At 37.1% G+C, this 25,180-nt stretch overlaps 1 protein-coding gene across 1 annotated transcript in view; it reads right to left on the bottom strand.

The window, feature by feature from the left end:
* Nucleotides 1-25,180, bottom strand: part of MGST1 (microsomal glutathione S-transferase 1) — a 359,649-nt gene that overhangs the window by 304,867 nt on the left and 29,602 nt on the right. The gene's annotated exons all lie outside the window — the stretch shown is intronic.

The raw sequence follows: 25,180 nt of genomic DNA, 5'->3' as shown, positions 1-25,180 counted from the left end.
AATATTAACCACAAGGTTTCTTTTTTTTTTGTCACTTTAAGCAGAAATATAAGATACACCTCAGCAGATGGCAGGTTTCTCTGAGGAAAGCAATTATATCTGTGTATTACCTGTATGTTACCCTAAACAAGATTTGAATTGGATGATTAGAAAACATACTCCAAGTTTAAAGGTTAAGTTCCCTCTAAAGAACCAGTGATCAAAAGAGGTGACATTCAGACTGTGTAGTATTTGTCAGACTTATATGAATTAATAAAAATGTGCAAACTAAAGAAAAGGAGAAAGAACTAAAGAAGGTTATGGGAATATTGACTGACCAGAAGACTGACCAGAGTGACCAAGCAGAGCAGAGTACTAGAAGGAAATTCCTAGCCCCAAGGTTCCTTCTGTCTCCACTGCTATTGTGATAATGGTTTAAATATCTGGAGTATGCCATCTGTAGAGAAAGTTTTGCAATTAAGTGAGGTCTAGAAAGCCAGATAAACCATCTCTGATTTCTAATTTGAATACTGGGGAAGGAGGGTGGGAGCTTAGAAGAGATCATTATATTCTATAGCATCTGCTATTTTAGCACGAGATAAGTAAAGTTTACTATTACTGTGGCAGTAATAAAGCCCTTTAGAATGCATATAAAAGATTCTAGATTTGTAGAACAAAAATGTGCAAAAACTGACTTGGTGTGGTGTGCATATTCATTTTGCCAAGCTACTGCTATAAAATTCCAGGTGTTTCTTTTACTCAATCAATTCTATTTTAAAGATAAGTGAAGAGCCATACACATTCTCTTTGGGACTTTATGGGCCTCCCTCCATCACACACACAAAAAAAGAACCCTTTTCTATTGAAGAAGTCAAAATGTACCATTGCAAAATTGGCTTCCAAAGGGGAATCAGATGGTCAACATACTCTTAGACCTGATAAGGATTGCTCAATAGATCTTACTGTTAACTGGGAATTTGTCTTTTTTCTTCCTAATCTTTCTGTAATTCATTAATGTGCCAATCATAGTCAAAAAAAAAAACAAATATGAAGCCTCTAGTTGTTCCCATATAATACAAGATAATCTATGGAATTGTTAACCAAGAGTTACCCTAAAAAAACTCTAAAATTTGACAGTATTAATGATAGCTAAAAATGCAGTTACTATGCCTTCTTCCATTTAGAACAAGACATTTTCAAAGAGTAGTTTAATCTCTAGTGCTTAGCAACACTGTCACTGAGCACCTGGAATAGTTTAGGCATTAAGTATAATTGGTTTTGCTTTACATAAATCTGTAGCTTTGTAAATAAGCAGAAGAGTTCATTTTCTATATAATACTAATTAACTTAAAGGAACACTTTGTTTGCAGAAGCCTGCTGGGTTTCATACTGTATTTTTATAGTATGCTCAGTGGCAAACAAAGTTTTGGATCTCTTCACTCCTCTATTTCTTTTCAGCTACCCAGTGGCAATAGTTCTCTATCCCTCCAGGCATTTGCTCTTTTTATCATGCAGAAGAAGAAAAAATAAACTGGAAATATAAGGTCTTCTCTGAAACATTCTTGTGTTCTATTTGTGTCAATAACTGAAACCTGAGAGAAAAGATATTTAAAAGCATATTCTGTGACCCAAGAGCATAGGACTGACCCAGGATAATCCTCTCTTCAAATGATGATGACATCTTTTATTCTATACCCAATTCTTTTTTTATAAATTGTTTTCTTTTAAGTTATTTTTTCAATTAATAAAGTTTGGGGTTTTTTTCTCCTTACTTCCCATCTCCCCCTGGAAAAGGTAGAAAAAAGAAAACTCTTGTAAGGAAAATGCATTGTCAAGGAAAATAAATTCCCACATTTATGATATAAAATATATATAATTCTGCATCTTAACTCTATCACCTCACTGTCAGGGTGTGGGTAGCATTTTTCATCATTAGTCTTCTGGCAGTGATCAGAGTTCTTAAATGTCAAAGTTGTTTGTCTTTATAATGTTATGGTTATTGTATAAATTATTCTACTGGTTCTGCTCATTTAATATTGTAACAGTTCACATGAGTCTTCCCAAATTTCTCTTATATCACAATGATATTTCATTATATTAACATACCATAATTTGTTCAGTCATTCCCCCAACTGATATGATTCCAGAGAGAGAGACAGAGAGAAAGAGAGAGAGAATCTATACATTTATAGATATATCTATATTTATATATGAGAGAGAAAGAGACTTTTCCCCTTTCTTTGAACTCTGTGCAGTGTAGTCCTATAACTCAACTAGCTGTATAGTTATATTAAAGAATATTTGCTGTATTAAAGAATATTCAGAGTTTAGTAGTTTAGGGAGCATAGTTCCAAATTGTTTTCCAGAATGACTGGACCAATTTTCAACTCAACTAACAATGTATTAATGTACCTGTTTTCCTAAAGCCCTTCCAATATTTGACATTGTCCACTTTTGTGATCCTTTCTTACAAGTGTGAGAAAAAGCCTCATAGTTCCTTTAGTCTGAATTTCTCTAGTTAGTAATTTAGAGCATTTTTAAATATAGCTATAGATAACTGGCAGCAACAAAAAAAAATCCAAAAGAAAAAGAAGAGCAAGAAAACAAAATGGCTATATGATGAAACTTTACAAATAACTCAAGTAAGAAGGAAAGGAAAAGGGAAAAGAGAAAGGGAAAGACAAATTCAACTGAATGTGAAATTCCAGAGAGTAGCAAGAAGAAACAAGAAGTTTTTTCCTAAATGGGAATGAAAAGAAATAGAGGAAAAAAGAACAGGAAAGGGGCAGCTAGGTGGTGCTGTGAATAGAGCACTAGCCCTGGAGTCAGGAGGACCTGAGTTCAAATTCAGCCTCAGACACTTGACACAAAAACTAGCCATGTGACCTTGGGCAAGTCACTTAACCCCAATTGTTCTCCAAAAAAAGGCCAAAAAATGTTAAAGAGAACAGGAAAGACAAGAGTTTTCTTCAAGAAAATTAGATTATCAAGGGAACATTTCACGCAAAAATGGGTATGATAAAAGACAAAAATGGTAGAGACTTGACAGAAGTCAAGTTAATTAAATTTAAAAGAACTATACAAGAAAGATCATTGATCTGATCATCACTGATAATCACAATGGCATAGTTACTGATCTAAAGGAAACTTCCAGGATAATGAAATCAAGCGGAGCTTAAGAAGCATTTCTAACAATAAGGCTGGTAGAGGTGAAAATTCCAGCTGAGTTATTTAAAATCCTAAAAGATGATACTATTAAAGATCTGCCTTCAATATATCAGCAAATATGTTAAACTCAACAGTGGCCACTTGATTAGAAATTATTAGTTTACTCCCCAGTCCTAAAGAGGGGTAATGACAAAGAATGTGCAAATTACTGAATAATTGCACTCATTTCACATGCCAACGAGGTTATTTTTAAGATTCTGCAAGCTTGATTCAGCAATATGTGAATCAAGAATTACCAGAAGCACAGGCTGGTTTTCTAGGAAGCAAAGGAACTAAAGAGTAAATTGCCAAAATTCACTGGATGATGGAGAAAGTCAGGGAGTTCCAGAACGACATCTAATTCTGCTTCATTGACTATAATAAAGTCTTTGTGTGGATCACAACAAAATATGGCAAGTCCTCAAAAAAGATGGAAGTGCCACATCATCTTACTTGTCTAGTAAGGAATCTGTATGTGGTCAAGAAACAACAGTTAGAACCAAACTTGAACCAACTAATTGGTTTAAGAATGGGAAAGGAGTACAATAAGACTATATATTGTCACTCTATTTATTTAAATCATATGCAGAGTACATCATGTGAAATGCCAGGTTGGATGAATCAAAAGCTAAAATTAAGGTTGCCAGGAGAAATATGAACAATCTCAGATATGCAGACAACAACGCTCTGATAGCAGAAAACAAAGAAGTATTAAGAAGCCTCTTGAGGAGGCTAAGATCATAGCAATTGGTCCTATCATTTTCTGGCAAATAGAGGGAGAAGAAATGGAAGCAGGGTCAGATTTTACAATCTTGGGCTCAAAAGTCACTGAAGATACCAACTACAGCCATGAAATTCAAAGATGTTTATTCCTTAGAAGGAAAACTAAGGCAATCTAAGCAATCTGCTAAAGAGCAGAGACATGATACTGTCAACAAAGATCCACAGGGGGCGACCAGGTGGCGCAGTGAATAAGAGCACCGGCCCCAGAGTCGGGAAACCTGGTTCCGGGCTCAGATACTTTAACACCCACACAAAAATAACTGGCCGTGTAACCTTGAGCAAGTTACTTAACCCCTATTGCTTTAAGAAAATTTAAAAAAAGAACAAAGATCCACAGAGATACCCTGTGGTTTTTTTCAGTAGTAATGCATGATTGTGAGAGATGGACTATAAGGAAAGCTGAGTGCTGCAGAATCAACACTTTAAACTGTGGTGCTGAGAAGGCTTTGAGAGTCTCTTGGACAACAAGAAGATCAACTAGTCAATACTAAAAGAAATTAATTTAGACTACTCACTGGAATGACAAATACTGAGGCTGAAGCTTATATACTTCAGCCACATAGAAAGAAAACAGGACTCGTTGGAAAAGCCCCTGATGTTAGGAAAGACTGAAGGAAAAGGGGGAAAAGGATGGCAGAAGGTGAAATGGATAGTGTCATAGAAGCAACAACTACAAGCTTGGAAAAACTTTGGGAGATAGTAGCAGATAGAAGGGCCTGTCATGCTATAGTTCATGGGGTAATGAAAAGTCAGACATAATTCAACAAATGAACTACAAAAATAGATCACTTGAATTATTTCTCCTAAGGACTTTCATATCCTTTAACCATTTGTAACTGGGAATAGCTTTTATTTTTATAAATTTGAATCCATTCTTCGTCCAATCTTTATCAGAGAAGTTTGCCACAAAAGATTTTTGTTAACTACTTTTTTTCATATTCAATCTTAACTACATTCACCCTATGTTCTCTTTAAAATGATATTTAATTTTTCAATTAACAAAAATTTGCACTACCTCCCCCACTCCATTGAAAAGAAATGAAAGCATAAATCTTGTAACAAATACGAACAGTAAGACTAAATAAATGCCCAATTGATCTCATTCATATATACACATGCACACAAACACACATACACACACACGTCTCTATCTGCATCTCAAGTCTATCACCTCTTCATCAAGAGATGAATTCCATTGTGATATTCTTAAATCATGGTTGGCCACTTCATTGATCACAGTTTTCCACCCTTTCTTTATACAGAAGAAGCTGGTGAGAAAGAAGCAGTGTGCTCAGGATCAGTACTCTAGGTTTGATACATTATGTCTTCCCTACCCATCTTCTCTTTCCCTCACCCAGAACCCATTTGGAGGATCTTTTATCCTTTCTTTCTTTCCTTTCCTCTTTATGATGTAATATCCATAGTTAGAGCTTTTTTTTCCTTATGACTAATCTCTCCCTTGATTTGCCCTTCTTCTTATTCTTCCTTTCCTTTCTCCCCTTTCTTGTTTCCCTGTTGAGTCAATATATCAATAATTAATTTTATATTAATATTAGTTGCCAACTATGTTTTAAACATTGTGCTAAGAACTGGGATACAAAGAAATATAAAAGATAGATCCTACTATGAAGGAGCTCACAGTCTAATGGAGGAGACGGCATGCAAACAGCTGTATACCAGATAAATTAGCAATAATCAACAGGAAAATCATGTGAATTAAGGGGAATTAGAAAAGGCTTCCCATAGAAGATGGAATTTTAGCTGAGACTTGAAGGAAGTCAGGGAAGCCAGGAGGAGATGAGGAAGAAACACATTTCAAGCATGGGTAACAGTCAGTGGAAATGCCTGGAGTTTAGAGATGGAATGTCTTGTTCAAAAAACTGCAAGAAGGCCAATGTCACCAGATCCAAGAGAACATGATGAATAAGAGAGAGTGGGGGAAGTATGCAGTGTAAGGTGTAAAAAGACTGGAAAAGTGGAGAGGGGCAGTTATGAAGGCCCAAAGCAAGAAATCCAGGAGGTATATGATCCTTGTTGGTATAGTATTCTATTTATGTCCCTAAATTATATAAGATAATTTCTCCCACCTTTCCCTTCCTCTAGTGTATTCCCTTTCCCTTTTTTTTCCTTTCTTCTTTTAAGATCATCACAACATAAAAAGAATGCCACTTTATCTTATTAGACTCCTTCTAATGTTGAGGGGAACATATTATCATCTCCCCATATTAGTTGTAAACTGTGCTTCCTTGTTTAGTGCTTTATAATTGTTCATTCATATTTACCTTCATACCTATATTTGAACTCCAAAATTTCTATGCAGTTCTGTTCTGGAATACTTGTAATTCATCTCTTTCATTAAAGATTCATGTTTTACCCTAGATTAGAGGTATCAAACATGCAACATACACCCTATAACAATCCCAGATACAGCCCAAACCATATTAAAATGTAATAAATTAATGAAAATACAAAAGACTATATTTAATATTAATAAGGGTTTTCTAAGTCAAAGTGTGTCAATAAGAATCCTACAGATGATTTAGTGGTTCTATTTGTATTTAATGCCAATGCCCTAAAGGATTTTACTCAGTTTTGCTGAGTAAATTATTTTTGTTGTAAGTTCTCTGATCCTTTATACTGGTAGCTGTTAAATTGTGTGCAATCCTAACTGTGACTCCTCAGAATCTGAAGTGTTTCTTTCTGACTCCTTGCAGTATTATTTTTTTTAATTTAGAAGCTCTTTATTTTAGCTAGAATGGTTCTGGGAGTTTGCATTTTGGGGTGTCTTTCAAGAGGTGACCAGTATATTCTATTTTCCCTTCATCCTTTGGTTCTAAGCTATCTGCACAATTTTCTTCTATGATTTTAAAAAATATGTCTATGATCTTTGTTGGTCATGCCTTTCAGTTAAGAAATGCTTCTTAAATTATCTCTCTATGATCTGTTTTCCAGGTCAATTTTTGTATTTATGTAATAACTTATACTTTGTTTTTTTTTGGTCTTTGATCTGTTTTAATATTTTTTGTTGTCTCATGGAGTTATTAACTGCTATTTGATCTACTCTAATTTATTTTTATTTTTTATTTTTTTTTTGCTTTAAATAGCCCTTTATTTTTTTTTACCACAATTACATATCAAGAAAATTTTTAGCATTCATGTTTATGAGATTTTGAGCTTCAAATTTTTTTCTCCTCCCCTCTTCTAAAAACAGTAGGCAGTATGATATAGTTTATACATATGCTATCATGTAAAAAAAATTTCCATATTCATCACAGTTGAAGAAGAAACAAATCAGAAGAAATAATACAAAAATGAATAAAATAAGTGGGAAAAATATGCTTCAATCTACATGCAGATTCCATCAGTTCTTTATCTGGATCTGGATAGCATTTTCTTTCATGAGTCTTTGGTACTTGTTTTTGATCATTGTTTTGCTGAGAAAAGCTGAGTCATTCTTAATCAATCATCACACAATGTTGCTGAAACTGTATACAGTGTTTTCTTGGTTCTGCTCATTTCATTTGCATCAGTTTGCACAAGTCTTTCCAGGTTTTTCTGAATTATGCCTGCTTATCATTTCTTGTTGAACAATAGTATTCCTTTGTATTCATATACCACAGCTTGTTTAGCCATTCCCCAGTTGATGGGGATCCCCTCAACTTCCAATTCTTTGTCACCATGAATAAGGGTATAAAAAATATATTTTTGCACTTGTAGGTCTTTTCCTCTTTTTTATGATCTCTTTGTGATGCACACCTAGTAGTGGTATTGCTGGATCAAAAGGTACAGATGCGCACAGTTCCAAATTGCTTTCCAGAATGATTGGATCAGTCCTCAATTCCACTTAAAATGCATTAATGTCCCAATTTTCTCACATCTTCTCCAACATTTATCATTTCCCCTTTTTGTCATATTAGCTAATATTACTGTGTGAAGGAGCATTTCAAAAGTGTTTTAATTTGCATTTCTCTAATCAAAAGTCATTTAGGGCACTTCTTCATATGTCTATAGCAGACCTGCATAACTTGGTAGTCAATAGGGACCAAAATTAAAGTAGCTTAAACTTCTTCGGGCCACACAGATAAGTTTTTAGCAGCTCACTTTCCAAGTAAAGGTATAATTAATGATTAAATTTTTGCAAATAAATCATATTTTTAAAAAGGGAAATTTCTATTAATTACACGTGTTACTTATGAATTTTATTTATCATGAAATTACATCAATGTTAAAAAAATTACTTTGCAAAATGGTACAAGTTTCAGTACATTTTTCAGGTTTTCTTACGATTTACATTTGGTTAATGGGGCATATTACACTTTTTGTCATCAATCAGTTTTTTGTACCCTGGAATTATGTTTGAAATCAATTTCTTTAGAAATCTGAAATCTAACCTTACTAGCTGCTTCATTTTCTGAGTTTACTTTCTTGAAAAATCATTGTTCCCCACTGGGATTTTTCAACAATTTAGATGTTTTCATTTGTTTTTCACTGGTGTCCAATTTGCTTAAGTCAGGATGTTTTGATTTGAAATGGCAATGAAGATTATATTCTTTTGGAACAGCTATTACTTCTCAGCAGACAAGGCATAATATTTTGTCTCTCATGTATATAAACAATATCTATTTGTCCACTCCAGATTAAATACTCCATGTTCTGATTCAATCTTCCATTTCTTTTTTTAACCCATTTTACAAACTCACCCCCAAAAACTTTAATGTCAGAACCAAAAAATCTCCACAGCAACTGCTCACATACAAAGAAATACTGAACTGAGTCTGACCTTGAAGAGAATGACAGAAACTCATGTAACTTGGAGAGTGACTTCATAGTGAGGGAGAGGAAGCAGCCCCTACATTGTTGTGGCTCATCACACAGCAAGCATCAGCTGCATTGGTGGCAGCTGCACTCACTTTGCCCCTGTTCATCACCAGTAAGGACCAAAAACACAGTCAAATGATATAATTCTCACTCCTCTCAGACTAGAGACAGGTTGACGGTTGGTTGCTGCAGGTCTCATGACAAACAGGAAACAGTGCACATGACAACTCACCCACCAAGTTACATGACAGGCACAACAGTGACTAAAGGAAGGCGGGTTAAGCAGGGCATGGACAAAAAACTTGTTACATCTTTATTTTCTTTGACCTTCTCTACATTTTTAATGGGCTGCACAAAATCCTTTGGTGAGAACCAACAGGCCTGGCCTACAGATATCTTTGCTTTCTTCATCTGAGAATTTCCTGTTCATATCTTTTGACCATTTATCAATTGGGGAATGGCTTGTATTCTCATAAATTTGACTCTGTTTTCTATATATTTGAGAAATGAGGCCTTTATCAGAGACATTTGCTGTAATGATTTCTGATTTTCTTCTAATCTTGGGTTGCATTGGTTTTCTTTGGACAACTGCTTTTCAATTTAATATGAAAATGTCTTGAAAAATGCTGTCCAGGTCCACCTTTTTTGATTATGCCTTTCAGATAGTCCATTAATTCTGATATTACCTCTCCTTGATCTATTTTCCAAATCAGTTGTTTTTCCCATGAGGCATTTTACATTTCATTCCATCTTTTTCATTTTTTGAATGTGTTTGACTGATTCATGATGTCTCATAGATTCATTAGCTTCCATTTTCCCAATTCTAACTTTTAAGGTGTTGTTTTCCTCAATTAGCTTTTGTAATTTTTTTTCCACTTTGGTCAGTTGTACTCTTTAAGGAGTTGTTTTCTTCAGTGGGTTTTTGTATCTCCTTTTTCATTTAGTCAATTCTATTTTTCAAGCAATTTTCCAAGCTATTGACTATTTTATTCATAATTTTCTGGCATAACTCTCATTTATTTTCCTAATTTTCCTTCTATTTCTCTTATATGATTTTTGAGCTCCTTTTTGAGCTTTTCCATGAGTCCTTTCTGGGCTTCAGATCACTTCACATTTTTCTTTGGGGTTTTGCCCACAGCTATTTTGATATTATTGTCCTCTTCTGAGTTTGTGTCTTGGTCTGCTTTGTCACCATAATTTTCTATGGTGAGATTATTTTTGTTGTTTTTTACTCATCCTTTTTTTCACCTTTCTCCTTTCTTTTAAATTTGATCTCTGCTCCAAAGGTGGAAGGGGCTCTGTTTCAAGCTTCATGGGCCAGTGGCTATAGGCCCTGATTATTTATCTTGTACTGTGCTAATGTTGCCCTGAGGCCTACAGGGGACTCTAGTGTCTGGTCCTGTGTTAAGCAGGTGGAGTGGTGAATGGCTGGTGCTACTGGAGGCTTCAGTCATCTAGCAGCTTACCTGGTGCTAAGCTGGGGTCCTAGTGGTGATATCTGTCATGTGCTGAGGCCAGCTGGGGTTCTTCTGTATATCCCAGGGCTACACTGAAGCACATGGAGGAATGGCTCCCAGAGGATGCTGATTTGCCCTGGGTTGAGCTGAAGCATAAAGAGATCCTGCCACTGAAAAATGCCTACCTGTGCTGAAGCATGTGGAGGTGTGGCAATTGGACATCTGCCCACCCTGAGCCATGCCAAAGCATGTGGAGCTCCAGCCACAGTAGGATATCAACCTACCCAGGGCAACACTGAATCAAGCAAAGGTCTTTCCATTGAATGACACTTACTAGGGTGGCCAGGTAGCACAGTGAGTAAGAGCACTGGCTCCAGTGTCGGGATGACCTGGGGATCGAATCCGGGCTCAGATACTTAGCACCACACCCAGAAATAACTGGCCCTGTAACCTTGAGCAAGTTACTTAACCCCGATTGCTAAAAAAAAAAAAAAAAGACACTTACCTAGCCATAGGCATGCTAAAGCATGAGGAAGCTGAACTGACAGAGGAAACCCAACTGCCCACACAGAGCTGTGCTGAAGCACAAAGAAGCCCAGCAATGAGAAGACACTTTCCACCAGGGGCTGCCTAGGAGCACATGGTGTTTCTCTGAGCTGGAGTCTACCAGGCTATGCTAAGGAATGTGGGGGGTCCTGATGTTGGTGGTTATGAGCTCCACCACACTAGAGCTTAGGATTGCCTGCTGGTTTGCTGAGTTAGGACTTGCTATGGCTTGCTGGGATGCTTCTTGTCCTAGAATGCACTCTCCTTTTACCAGAATGAGATGGACCTTTCTTGCCCATCCTCCAAGTTTCTGGGGCTAAAAGACCACTCCACCCCCATCTTTCTACTGCCTCTGCTGTTCCAGGATTTGTACGGGGGCACTATTTTATGGTTGTTTGGTTGTTTTGAGGTGAATATGGGAGAGCTACAGCAATTTACTGCTTACTCTGCCATCTTGGCTCCCAGGAGTCTGGTCCACTCTAATTTTAAGGAGTTTTCCAAAGATTTAGTAACTCTTGTGCCAATTCTCTTTCTAATTCTTTCTTCCACAACTCTCATTTATTTTCTAGTTTTTCCCCCTCACACTCTCATTTTTTTTTCAATTGTTTCATCTAGCACTTTCATTTCATTTATATAATTGCTTTTGGTTCTTTTCTTTATCTGTTGCTTCATCTATTCCAAAAATGTTCATTTAACAGCCCATGATTGTATTTTCCTTTGAGACTTCATTTGTTTATTTTAGAGTCATCTTCATCTAAATTTGTTTCTTAAGCATCTCTGCTGTTAGAGGACCTTTTTATGGTGAGATTCTTTTTTTTTCTTTGTTTGGTTGCTCATCTTTCCAGTCTTAATTCCTGACTTCATACTTTGTGTTATGACCAGTGTCTCTTTTCTTTCTAGAGGGAATAGATGAGTCATGCTTGATCCTGTTTTGTATCTTCTTTGATCTTGCTGCTACTTTGTCAGAGTAGAATATTGTGTTATTCAGAATCCTCTTGGATAACTCAGAGTGGGGATCTTCAAACTTTCAATATGATCAAAATCATCTGATACATGAAAAAGTCTGATCACTGCCCTCCTGGTCTGAGCTCTACAAGTCCTTGAGTCTGAGAAATACATCTGTCGACTTGCAACTAGTTCCAATAGACTGGATTTGTTGTTGCTGTTGTTTTGCTACAGATTTCAGACGGGGCTGAGTTTTGGATATGAGACCATGTTGAGTAACTGAATCTGAACCATACAGTTCCTGCTTGCTTCTGTACTTTCTCCTTAATCAATACATAGCCTAGAGCCCTGTAACTCTTGATTTGCCTCTGACTGCCAACCCAATTTGCAGGTCTCCTCAGTTGGCAGTGGATCTATGACCCAGCACTGCATAGGAATGAAGAGTTACCAGTTAGCACTTGTTCCTACTCCCTGAACAGTGTCAGGCTCCTCTGTACCTGACCTAGAACTTCTTTTTGCTCTGATTCAGGCCCTCCATTGAAAGGCTGCAAACTGCTGATCCCAACTGAATCCTGTCCCAATTTCTGAAGACTTCTGTCTCTGTCTCTCTATGCCAACCGGGGCTGCAAAAATGACTTGTAATTTTTGTCTTGGATTTATTGAACAGGGTTGGTGTGGTTTGTTTTCTGGATCTTTGTGGAGTAGTTATGGGGAAGAAGTCAGCTATACTATCTCCTTCTACTCCATCATCTTGACTAGTTCCTCTTTATACTTTTTTGTGTGATACCTCAAAGCTCTGTGGCATTAAAACTATTTCATGCACTGATTGTGGATATGTCTAAATATAAAGAAAAGGTCTCTTTTTTCCCTATTTCTAGTAGGGAAATATAATTTCCTTATAAGTGGAAATGCATCGAATTGTTTGAAATTTCTCCAGTATCTTTTTAATCACTTTAATCCCTTGTCCTCATTTACCTTTCAACTAGTCATGCTTTATAACATTCACTCCAACTTGACCAACCTCTGAGACGGGAATATAAGAAGCCAGGGTCAAGAAAGACTCTAATCCTTTTCAATGGATACATGTGGGCCTAGAGTCAAGGTCACCATGCAAGACAGTACCCCAGTCCTATGGGAATAGTGGTCTATGGTCATTGGTTCTGAGAAGTAAGGATCTTGGATAATCAAAGTTTTGTAGAGTGGTAGAAATTTGCCTTAGATAAGTAGAAACATCTTACAGGATTTATTCTCTCTCCTACTTAAAATATACAATATTCATAGGACTTTTCTGATAACTGATAACTTCGAGGGCAACACAATCACCTAGAGAAGTCAATGAACCAAAATGGATTACCTATTTTTTTTTCTCGAAAAGTTGGAGTTGTTTCAACCAAAGAGTCTTTTTGTTTTCAATTTTATCCTTTTTTATTTAAAAAAAATCTATTTTTTCTGCTTGCTTTGAGATGATTAGTTTGTTGGGTTTTTTTTTTATTTTTAAAGCTTAATGCTCAGTTCATTGGTCTTATTTTTCTATTTTGTTAGTATGTATACCAAAGACAAAAATTTTCCCCTAAGAAATATGTTTAGCTACATCCTCCAAAATTTTGGAAAATTGTCTCATTTTCTTTCCTTGTTATAATTATATTTAATATAACTATTTAATGCTTTTATGGTTTTTTGAATTATTCATTCATTAGTATAACTTTCTTTGGTTTCCATTTAAGTCTGTGCCTTTTGTTCATATTTCTCTTAGTGATTATATTTCTATTGCACTGTGCATATATTTAGTATTTCTGCTTTCTTCATTCTGATTAGTTCTTTATCCTTTAGCACATTCCTTTTTGCAAATATGCCATTATACCATTTAAAGTTGAAAATTCAGTATTTGTTTTAAGATTTCTATGCTGTAACTGAAAATTTTCTATTGTATTTCATTTTTTAAAAAATATTCTTTAGAGATCCTTAATTTTTTTTAATCTTTCTGTTAGAGTTCTCTGATTTCAAAATAGCAGAAAGATGTCCCTGACAACTATGTTCTTACTCTCTAGGAAATTACTATCTTATAGTTCTATTTTCATTTTAGTACTTTGATGCTTTATCACTCACTATATATATGCTAATTAGTGATAGGATTTTATTATCATATCAGTATGATTAATAGACTGCTTTTAAATATAGTGCTGTTTCCCTGTTTACCTCTCAACAACACTGGTATAATACAACCTCTAGGCTAGGGCTTTTACCCAAAGCCCTATTTTCATTGGTATCCTGGATCCCCCAGAGGATAGCTGGCTGCCTTCTCAGGATGTTAGGGGTAATCCTGGGAAATTAGAGGTATTTTTCTAATGTTATTCCCCCATCAGTGCGCTCCTCCCAATAATTATCAGTTGATATTAATTAGCCAAAGAGTTAATTAGCTTTTAGAAAAGGGTATATGCTAAGGTGAAATGTTAAGAAAAATTGCTACAAAATACCTGCATCCACCACCACAGTCACCAACAAAACCAGGGATACATTCTCACACAAGCAGATACAGTGTCCTGGAGAAAATAGTGTCAGGTTCAGAGCATATATGGCAAAGACCTTTTGCAAGCAGGCTTTTTCTTCTCTTTAGGGGGCCTTCATAAAGTCTTCTTGTGTATCATGAAGCTTTCTACTTGGCTCCTCATTAAGATCCTGAAGCTGCCTTTTCTTGGTATGTCAAATTTGTCCTTGGCTCTAGATGTAGACAATGCCACTACCCACTGGTGGGGGGTATTTCTAGTTTGAAGTCCAAATCTTTTGACCCTTCAAAGTTTACAAGGTCATCATCCTCTGGTCAAGGTAAAAAGAGTAAACGAGTCTGGTCTACACTGTTCTCTCCCTTAGGCTGTCCCACAACTAGAATTTGCAAATTCTAAATTGGTTTATTATTTTATTCAAACTTCATAGATTTGTCTGAGTCTCCTCAAGCATACTTCCCATGTAATCTCATTTCATTATAGTTTTCACTCCTTCCAAATTGATTAAGGATTTTTCAGACCTAGCTAACACTTTTGATAGATTGATTGAATTGAGGTATACTCATATGATTAAAGTGGTACCTTTAAGTGGAGTAGGAGTGATTGATTCAACTGACCATCACCCTTACGTCTGTACTAACTGTTGAATTGTCTGAGCTTATGATTGCTACTCCTGCTTAGTTTGAATTGAGCTGAAGTCTAATAAATTCTACCATAATGCCACATTTTGACTGAAAAATAGAGACCATTCTCTGTGAGCTCCCTCTTATTCCCTTCTCTATATTTTCTTTCCCCCTTGAAATCATCTACAGCAAAGTAATCTTTATACTCTTCCCTAATTCATTCTCTCTTACTGGCTTTATATTTTATGTGTTTCTGATATGCAATATGAATTACTTGATTTTGCTTTCTACTTAATTCTAGTTCACTCTCCTCTTTATCATTTATTTCATCACATTCATAAATATGAATATTTTCATTTTCCCTCCATCAAATTATCTCAGGACATTTATTTTTTTGTCCATTTTCAAAGAATAGAAATGGAGAAATAAGTGTTAGAGGTCTATTTATAGTACTTTGAATAATCTGATACTGGTGTCTTCCTTTCCCCTTCTCGTCCCAAACTGATGCAAGGTATTAGGTGTTACTCCCACCTACCTATCTTTTTTCCTTTCATAACAGCAGATAGTTTCTTTTAGTTGATATGATCCTCCTCCCAACCCTGCTTGACAGTTCACACACCTCTCTTCCCCTTCCCATCCTAGGCAACTCCTTGTACTTTATAGTACTTTTCTATTGACAATTTTTGTAACCTTCTTTTACTCTACCTAGATGAGTGAGGTTTGCAAGATCTCTACCTTCCACTGTTATATTTAAAAGGTTTTCATCTGCAATGCCCCAATCATAAAAAATATTCAGTTGTTTCCTTCCTTCTTCCATATCCCTTTGTTGATGACTTACTTTGATATCGGTTTTTGAACTCCCAAGCCAAAAACTTGTCTCTCTTTTTTACCTTGTTAACTCTTAGACAAGGTAGGACTACAAAAGAACAATAGTCTCTTCTATCCATTTCAGAATGAATGTCTTCTAGAATTCCACTACCTCTACATCTCCCTTCAAGGTAGAGTCATTCACCTTCAAGACACCATTAGGTAGAGCTGAGAAACAGAGAAACCTTCCACCTACTGTCACCTACCATCATTAGCAAAGTTGCTCCCATCATCTGCTAAGCCCACCCAAGCATGAATACCTCTGCCTAAACTCTGATCTTCTGGCCAACAAACCCACACCATCTCTTCCCCTCCCAGTCTCTGTGACATAAAATCACCAGTTGCCTAAGAGATAACCATCATCCTCCCCAAGCCCTATTGCCCCATCAATTTTACCAACTCTTCCTTTGTTATCTTTCTGATTTCTTTGTAGTTTCTACCATACAACTTATCACACAATCAAACTCCTAGTGGTAGCTATCAATAGCCAAGATATTCTTCATCTTTTCTCAATTAATTCATAGTCTGAATCATACTTTTTCTCTCTATACCAACTACTACCCTTATACTAGGGTCATTAACACATATATTGTTGTTTTCTCAAATACAATCACTTCCCAATTTCTCAATTTCTTCCACTCCATCTCAGTAATACATAAGGATAGCCACATCCTTGATTTTGTCATCACTTTTAAATGTTAATCTTTCATGATCAAAAATTACACAATTCTTTTATCATATAATCTCCTATCATTCCACCTCTCCTTATGTACCTTGCCCCTCTAAAACCTATGCTTATCCTCAGTTGGAGCTCCAATATCTTCATCCCTCAATGCTCTCACAGATTCTAACTTTCCTTATTTCCCAATCTCAAACTTAAAGTTAAATTTTTCAACTCTATACTATGCTCTACTCTAGAATCCCTTTCTCAATTCCTTCACCACATCTCACTAACTTTTTGCATCATTTACCACAAGGTAATATTTCTTTTCTTCCCTAATTGATCCTTCATCTCCATCATTACAGCAGATATTCTGAAAATTAGCCTTTTCTCCTGAAGGTCCCATGGCATACCCTCCGCCTAGCTTTTCAGTCTTATCTTCATCTAGCACTGTCTACTCCTTCAATCCAGCCTCTGATGAAGAGGTGATACTTCTTGACAAACTGATACCTTTACACCTACCTTTGTTCATGTCCTCTACCACCTTCTCTACCAGATTAACTCCACTGTCCTCCTCCACTCTGTCTCTAATCTTCAGTCCCCCCATAGACTGACTCCTTCCCTGCTGCCTATTGATATACCTATGTCTCCTGCTCTTATACAATTCTCACTTGAACCTTCTGTCCTCACTAAATATCATCCTGTATCTTTCTTCTCCTTTTCAGCTAAAATCCTTTAAAAATACATCTAGATCCAATGCTACCATTTCATCTCTCATTCTCTTCCAAACCCTAGGTACTTTTACTTTCAACCTCATCACTCAATGGAAGTTGTTTTTCCAAAGTTACCAATGATTTCTTAATTTCCAAATCAGATGTCTTTTCCTCAGTCCTTATCCTCCTTAACCTCCTTGAAATCTTCAATACTACTGACAACCCTCTCCTCCTAGATAGCCTCTGGTCTCTTTTTTTGTGACACTTCTTACTTGATTTTCTTCCAACCTGTCTGAATACTCCTTAGTTTCCTCTATTGCATCTTCATCCATAGCACCCCCACTAACTGAGTTTCCCTCAAAGCTCTGTGGCCTGGGCTCTCTTTAATTTTCTTTCTGCACACTCTCACTTGGTAACCCCATCAGCTCCCATGGTATTAATTGTCATCTCCTTATCTTTAGGTCTCTAGTCTTTCATGAGTACCATCTGCACAACACCAAATGGTGAATTGGAGATTCTAACAGTATTTCCTGTAATTATCTCAATCATCTACAAAAGAGAGTTCATTAACTTTCTCCTCAAACATTCCCCTCCTTGGAACTTCTCTTTTTCTGTAGAGGGTACCATGAACATTTCAGTCACCCATTTTCCCAAGCTTGAATATTATTTCTGTCTTTTTACTCTCTTGCCTCACATATCCAATCAGTTGAAAGTCTTTTTGCTTCTTTCTATATAACATATCTCTCAAGTGTAGCATTATCTCTAATTATACAGGCTCCTCCCTAGTTCAGTGCCTCATCACCTCTCACATGGACTACAGTAATAGACTCTTTTTTTTCAGGGAAATTGAGGTTAAGTGACTTGCCCAAAGTCACATGGCTAGTAAGTGTGTCAAATGTGTCAAATCTGAGGCCAGATTTGAACTCAGGTCCTCCTGACTCCAGGGCCGATGCTCTATTTGCTGTGCCACCTAGCCGCCCCACAGTAATAGACTCTGATTTGGTCTCTCCATCTCAAGTCTTTCTTCACTCCAATATTTCCTCCTCACAGGTGGCAAAATGGTTTTCCCCAAATTCCTAGTTGATCATGTCACTTCTCTACTCGATAAAATCTGTAGGATGTTGACCCTTAGTCACCATGACTCCAAGCCAAATGACCACTCCACTGCACCATTCTGTTTTGCTTTATTTAGCATAATTCTCACAATTTTGAGGTAAAGGCAAATTGGGCTTGCTTGTGACCTCTCCTTCTGCAGTCTTGCTTGAAATCTCTGAGCCTCAGTTTCCTCATCTGTAAAATGAAGGGATAAAACTTGATGGCCTCTGAGGTACTCCAGCTCTTAAATCTATGGTCTTGTGAACTCTGGCTCATCAAATATAGTTTATTGCTTTTTTGAACTTTAAAATTTTCACAAATGAAAAAGGAACCCATATAAATCTGATTCCATAAACTCTCCAAGAGTGCAGAGTTTTATTTCTTTTGCAGTTTGGGCTGATCTGTCTTATTATCTGCAGCCAAACATGCCCAAAAGAGAAGAACAAACAAGATGGACAAATGTGGCAGTGAATGAACTGTTTTTCTGCAATTAGAAGTTCACAGAGAATAAATTATCTTTCAATTCAAGCTGTCCAGAAGTAATTCACATTACTAATAACACTTCAACAACCAATCTGCTTCCCACAACCACAGTGAACAAGAGAAACTTTCTCTTGAGGCAGGAGTTTCATCCCATACGGTAGCTGCAAATCACCATATGCAACCCATTGTGTACCAGGATGGCAGAGTGCTTGATTCTGAAGTCTAAATTTACAAATGCTCATACAGTTCCTCACTTGGGTTGCTGGGTTGAAGAACTCAAAGAAATTCCTAGTCTCTCATTCAAACTTTCTTTTTAGGTTAATCACAAATAGCGGATTACTATGTAATATACTGGAAAGTCTGGAGACCAGAGTTCAGGTCCCACCTCCATAACTCTCTAACCATGTGATTCTGAAAAAGTCAGTTAACTTCCCTCAGTTTCAATTTCCTCATTTGTAAAATGATAACAATAATAATTACAGTGTTCACTTGCTATTTTAAGGAAAGTGTTTCAAGAACTAGGAAGCACAACATAAAAATATTCATTAACAATAGTAACCAAAAAAAACTTCTGACATTCTTCTCTACAGGCTTTTCCCTCTCAATGTTTCTATCTTCAATCTTCCTCCACTTTAAATATGCTCTGAGAAGACTGAGATCTGCCTCCAAATCTCCTCTAAGATCTGTCATATATTCTTTAACTCCATCTGACTGTAAGACCAGTTAGAATCAAAACCAAATTACCCCCTTCTCTTTGATTTCTCTTTTGCCCACATTAGAAAGATACTATGTGAGCCTGAAGGAATTCATAAATATCACACCCCTGTCACAGAATCCACCTTCTCACTGGTAAGAACTGCTCCTCATGATGCTACCTGGCCTGGGATCTCACAACCTATGGGATTCTCAGGACTGACCAGAGGATTCTTCCTAGTTTTACTGCCTCCTGGTAAACTCACCTCATGAGACCACCCTTCTAAAACTACAGCTGGTAGTAGGCACTGGCATGCTTTCCATTAACAATCATCCAGTAGACTCAACTGTTAGCTCATAGTAAAGATAGTTACTAAGATGGCATAGTAGAAGTAGTAACTACAAAAACTAGAGCCTACTCTCCAACAAATATACATAGCACTCATGGAAAAACTAGACACAAACCTTAAGTATGATATTAGTGAGGAACACCTGCATGGCATGTTTTGGCAAAGGCAATTAGCAATTCCTGGTCCTGTAGGACCTAGACATCCTTCTTCTCTATTCAAAACCCTCCACCAGATCCCTTTGGATTTTAACATCTCTACTGGGCAGGATTCCCAACTGGCCTCCTAATAGTCATCCCTCTCTACAATTCAGTTCCTGATTGCCAGGGCTAGCTCCTTGAAGCTGCTTCCTCCCTTGACTGACTAGATGGATATGGACATAGACATAGATATAGGTATAGATCTAGATCTAGATCTGCTCTCTGATGGTTGCAACATCTCCTACTGTTTCAGTAGCCCTGATGACATGGTCATTAGCTGGAAAGAGGGAAGAAAATCCACTCTGTATCTTCAGTGTCCTCTAGTATGAGTGCAAGGTTCTCCTTCACAACTATCTCCAACTCTCCAACTGCTGCAAGCCACCTATATATAATAAAGGCAAATATTTCAAAGGATGAAGATGGTAGGCAGTGCCTTAATGTAGATTTTGCTTCTTTGCTTTTTCCTCTTCATTTGCAAGAGAGATCAAAAATACTCAAAACTGATTAAACTTAGCAGCCTCAGATGTGTAAAATGTTTCTGATTTGGCAATCAAGTATTAATCCAGAGTTATAGATATTTCCTAACTCTAAAACAGATGGACACTTAACATAGCCTTACTATACTTTGTGAGCAGAAAGTCAATGAAAACCAAATTAGTGATGCCTACAACCATTATTTAGTTGATGGTGTTCCAAAAGTTTATTATTCTTGAGGCTCTGAGGGCAGAATCTCATTACAAAAGAGTTGAGGGTAGAAACAGTAAGGTTTTCTTTCCTCCAACCTGATACTGGGTGTGTGAAGGGCCTAACTATGTAAAAAGTTAAAGCTTAAGCCTCTGGGCTTTAAGCTAAAAGAGTAATGTCAGCGCCCAATCTTCCTCTTGTGGGAAAATGCATATATGCCCTCATATGAGGGCTCCAACTGAAGCCAGAAGGTAGAAGCAGAGAAAACCTTATAGCCTGATCCCCAGTGGAATCACTCCTAGAAATAATTATGCAAAACTGGCAGAGAGCAATTCTCACAGAGACAACACATCCAGCGAAGATTGCACATCATGCAAGACAAGTGAGTAGCAAACCCAGCTGGAACAAGGTGACAACATCAGCAAAATATATGAGCATCCCTGCTATGTTGGAAACAGAAATTGTTTCTTCATGTATGTGCCCCAGGCCCACATGCTCCCAAAAAATTTGCTTCTCTATGCATGCACCCTAGACACATGTGCCCCCTGTGAATATGCATGTGATCTGGATGTATATGTTCCCTATATACCCCTCTTCATGTGTTCTGAAGCTTTGTTCCTTCTTCCCATTGATGTTTGTATGTGTGTGAATGTATGTGTGTGTATGTTTATGTGTGTGGGAGAGACAGAGAGAGAAGGAAAGGGAGAGAGAAAGAGGGGGGGAGGGAGAGAGAGAGAGAGAAAGAGAAGGGGGAGGGAGAGAGAAAGAGAGAGGAAGAAAGAGAGAGAGAGAATACCATATGCCATGTTCCGTGTTTATAGAGGAAATATTCTATTGCTACTTTTTTATTTTGGTAGTTCATTAAATTATTTTGCTTTGAATATTTGTCCTCTGTCATATAAATGATGGGGGTTCACAAGAGTTTAAGTAGGTGACACCTTCCAAAGTCCCATGAACTGGGAGTAGTTCATCTGGTGAGATACTCTCATGTGAGTTAGAAGATGTTCCTATACACATGATAACTAAATGTTTTGACTGAGCAGTCTTTATTGAATTTGGGAGTGAAGAAGATTCTTATGAAATAACTTCAAACTCTGCTGAGGACTTTTTGAGGTAATACTAGTACTAAGAAAGGTGTACAATAAAGTGCTACATTGCGTGAACTCCTAGGATGTTCCAGGGTCCCCCAGAGAATCAGGTGGGGCTTTAAAGGCATGCTGTAGTTCCTTGTAGATAGAAACAATTTTTAACTCAGGGAAAATGTGGAGGGTGAGCTCAAGCAATATCTTTAGTTTGGGTGTGAAATTTACTGTACAAGGTGAAAAAGTCCATGTTGCCTGCTGATGAAAACCTTCGTGTGACACTTAATATGTCTCCTTAACAAAATATTAAATTCCTTTAACAAAGTTAATTCTCTGAGGGAGTATGAATTGGCCTTGTACTGGATAACACTGAGTTAACCCCAATTTGTTGGTAGATTTCTTAGGCTTATTTTTCAATGACACGGATATCTCAGTCTCCTTACATATATGGGTATAATAATAGCACTTACTTCCCAACGTTGTTGTAAAGATCAAATCAAGCAGTACATAAATGTTAGCTATAAAACCCACACCTGAATAAAACTCAACTTTTTTTTTTTTGCCCTGGCTCTGTCATGATCCATCTATAATTGCAACATCAGTAGGCTCCTCCAACACTCAGTATGCTTCTTAGAGCATTTTAAGAAGTTTAAAGATTGGAGAGAAGAAGACTAAATAAGCTGACCCAAAGAATATGATGAAAGATACATTTTAAAGATGTTCCCTTCCACTGAGTTTTATCTACAACCAAGGATGCACTGGAACCATCTTGAACCAGTTCCTGAAAACTGAAATGGTACAAATCAAGGCATAATCTACTGTTTTGTTGATTATCTAAAGAAGTTATGGAGAAAATGTTAATAATGCAGATTAAATTTAAAGCATGTCATGTGTTTTTGAAGATCTGGTTGTTAAACATTTACCAGCACATCCCTCTCCACAGCACATTCCTTTCCAAAGCCATTTTGCTGTTGCCAAGTGCATATAAGATGGCCAAACACATGCATTGCTATTGGAGTATTTTTTATTGTTCTCTGAAAAATGTAACTGCCAGTTGAATGATACCTCAGCTGCATTTGAGGAAGAGTGGGGACATCCAGTGGTCATGCAGATTGATAACACCTGAATCCTCCAGTAAAAAGAGGATTTACAAGTCTTCAGGCCTTGTTCATTTTTGACATAAATTATTCTGCTATAATGTACCTATGCTTCAGGCTACTGATTTTCCAAGGTCTTATTTTTTTCTCTTATTTGTGAAACATCCTTTCTTAGTGGTTAGCTTATGCTACTCTTTAGAGGTCAATGATTTTTCCAATAACTTCCAGAAAGTAGGCTGTTGAGTGTATAGCTCAAACAAGTTTAATAATGGTTACCATTTATATAGAGCTTTATGTTTTGCAAAATGTCTTACATATGAGATCTCATTTCATCAATCTAACTTTCAAGGTCCATCACTGGGAAATTGTCTAACATATCAGAGCTATATAACACTTCCTTCTTCAGAAAAAAAAAAATGCATAATGTATGATTGTTTTTAAATGACTCAATTCATTACCTTTTGTGGTCCTTTGTTCTATCAGATGAATCTTCCAAATGGCAGTTTAAACAGAAGTTGAAATTTAGAGAGACTAAGAGCTTTTATCTTCTAATTAGGAGGAGGTATATTAGTGAGAGAATAATGTCTACTTCTGGAAGCATAACAAGGAATTCTAGCAACTGAAACATATTCACTTAAGTAGGGAGTAGAAAGAATTAAGTATTACCAGTCTTGTGGGTTGTAAGGTAGGCTAAAGATAGAGGTCCTGGGATTTTAGGAGGAGGAGAAACTGTGAGGTCAGTGAGTTCCAGAGGGCAATGATAGAGAGGAAGATTGTGGACCAGATACTGGGCTCTCCTAAAGGTCCAATGAAGATGACAAGGATCTAAAGAATAGGGAGAAGAACCACTTACTTAGAGATAATGGCAAAAGGAAGGTCAGAAAATTATAGTAAGGACCAAGTATTATGTCAGTTTCTATTGCTCTTACTCCTATATATCTGGACAATAATTAGTCTTTAGAAGTCTTTAGAAGAATGGAGTTTCAGTAAGTATCAAAAAATGGAAGAAAGGTGAGAGAAGAAATATACAGGACAATGAAGGGGAGTTTGTTAGCAATAGAAAAGGATTCAAGAGGACATTGTAGAAGGGAAAGATAGGAAGGGACTGGGAAAAATGAGGGTTCAACAATATAGGGATGAGAATTTGGGGAGAACTAGAAGGAGAAAGAACCTTTTTCCTAGGAAGAAGAATAAGCAGAATAACGGAAACTAGAGGAACAAAAGGTAACAATTTGTTGGCTGTAGTACAGGGTGGTGGGCCAAGGAGAGAGAGACTATATTGACTCAAAGTTTCTTATTGAAAATGTGCACAAGTAGTTTTGCAGATCTTGACTCTAAGGAGAAGTCCCTTTAACTGATTACACTGGGGGAGAAAAATGGGGGTTATGTGTTAAGAAACCAACTTATTATAATTGACTAATATTTAATGAATGCTTACTCTGTATACAGAGTTGTGCCCAGTGCTGACGCCAAAAGAGGGTTACAAGACACTGTACATGTACTAAAGGAGTTTACTATTGGTGTGGAGAGGGGAGGAACCAATGAGTACTGCCTAGGTATATTTTGTGGTATATGTCTCCAGGATAGGAAATATGATGGAGAGAGTAGGCATCAGTGGGAAGGAAGCTTTGGGAAAAAAGGTGAGATGACCATGGGACCCCTAGTGATGTCAGCTCACAACTGTATGAACAGTAATGCAGAACATGTTCAAAAAACCTCTTTTCCAGTTGGAAATTTGGCTAGAGAGGGACTGACTTCAATTTGAGGTAAATGGTCAATGGCTTTAGCTTTGGTTGATGACAGTATGTTGAGAACACTATGAAAGTTTTCAACCCACCTCTCCAGGATCATGTCCTTATCACTGAACTGTGTGGTTCTATCAGTGCTGAGCAGTTTAGTTTCACCAAAAGTCTTTGGCCCAGAAATAGTTTTCAGGCCATCATAGAATCACTTTGGGAGGCTCAGAAAAAAAAAATTTGGGTAGGCAAGAGGTTACCACCAAACTTAAGGTCTACAGAACTGCTCTGCCAACCTCATTGATGTATGCATGTAAAATCTGCACAGTATTCCAGCGCTATGCCAGAAGATTGAACTACTGCCATTTGAACAGTCTCAGGAAAATTCTGAAGTTTACCTGGAAAGATAAAGGACTGAGGTCCTTTCTCAAGTTGAACTACCAAGCATCCGAACTCCCACAGAGAGCACAACTTCAATGGGCTGGCAATGTTGCTTTTATGTAAAATGTGCATTTGCCAAAAGGACTACTTTACCAAGAATTCACACAAGGCAAGCACTCACACAGAGGCCAGAAGGACACCTTCAAGGTCTCTTGGAAGAACTTTGGCATCAGTTGTGGGACAGGGGAGACACTGGAACAGGACTGTCCAGCATGGTGTGTC

The sequence above is a fragment of the Petaurus breviceps genome, unplaced genomic scaffold (assembly GCF_028583685.1).
Source record: "Petaurus breviceps papuanus isolate PSGF00001 unplaced genomic scaffold, PetGlider_PUasm1.0 78, whole genome shotgun sequence".
NCBI lineage: Eukaryota > Metazoa > Chordata > Mammalia > Diprotodontia > Petauridae > Petaurus > Petaurus breviceps.
This window is presented reverse-complemented; position numbering and strand designations above follow the sequence as displayed.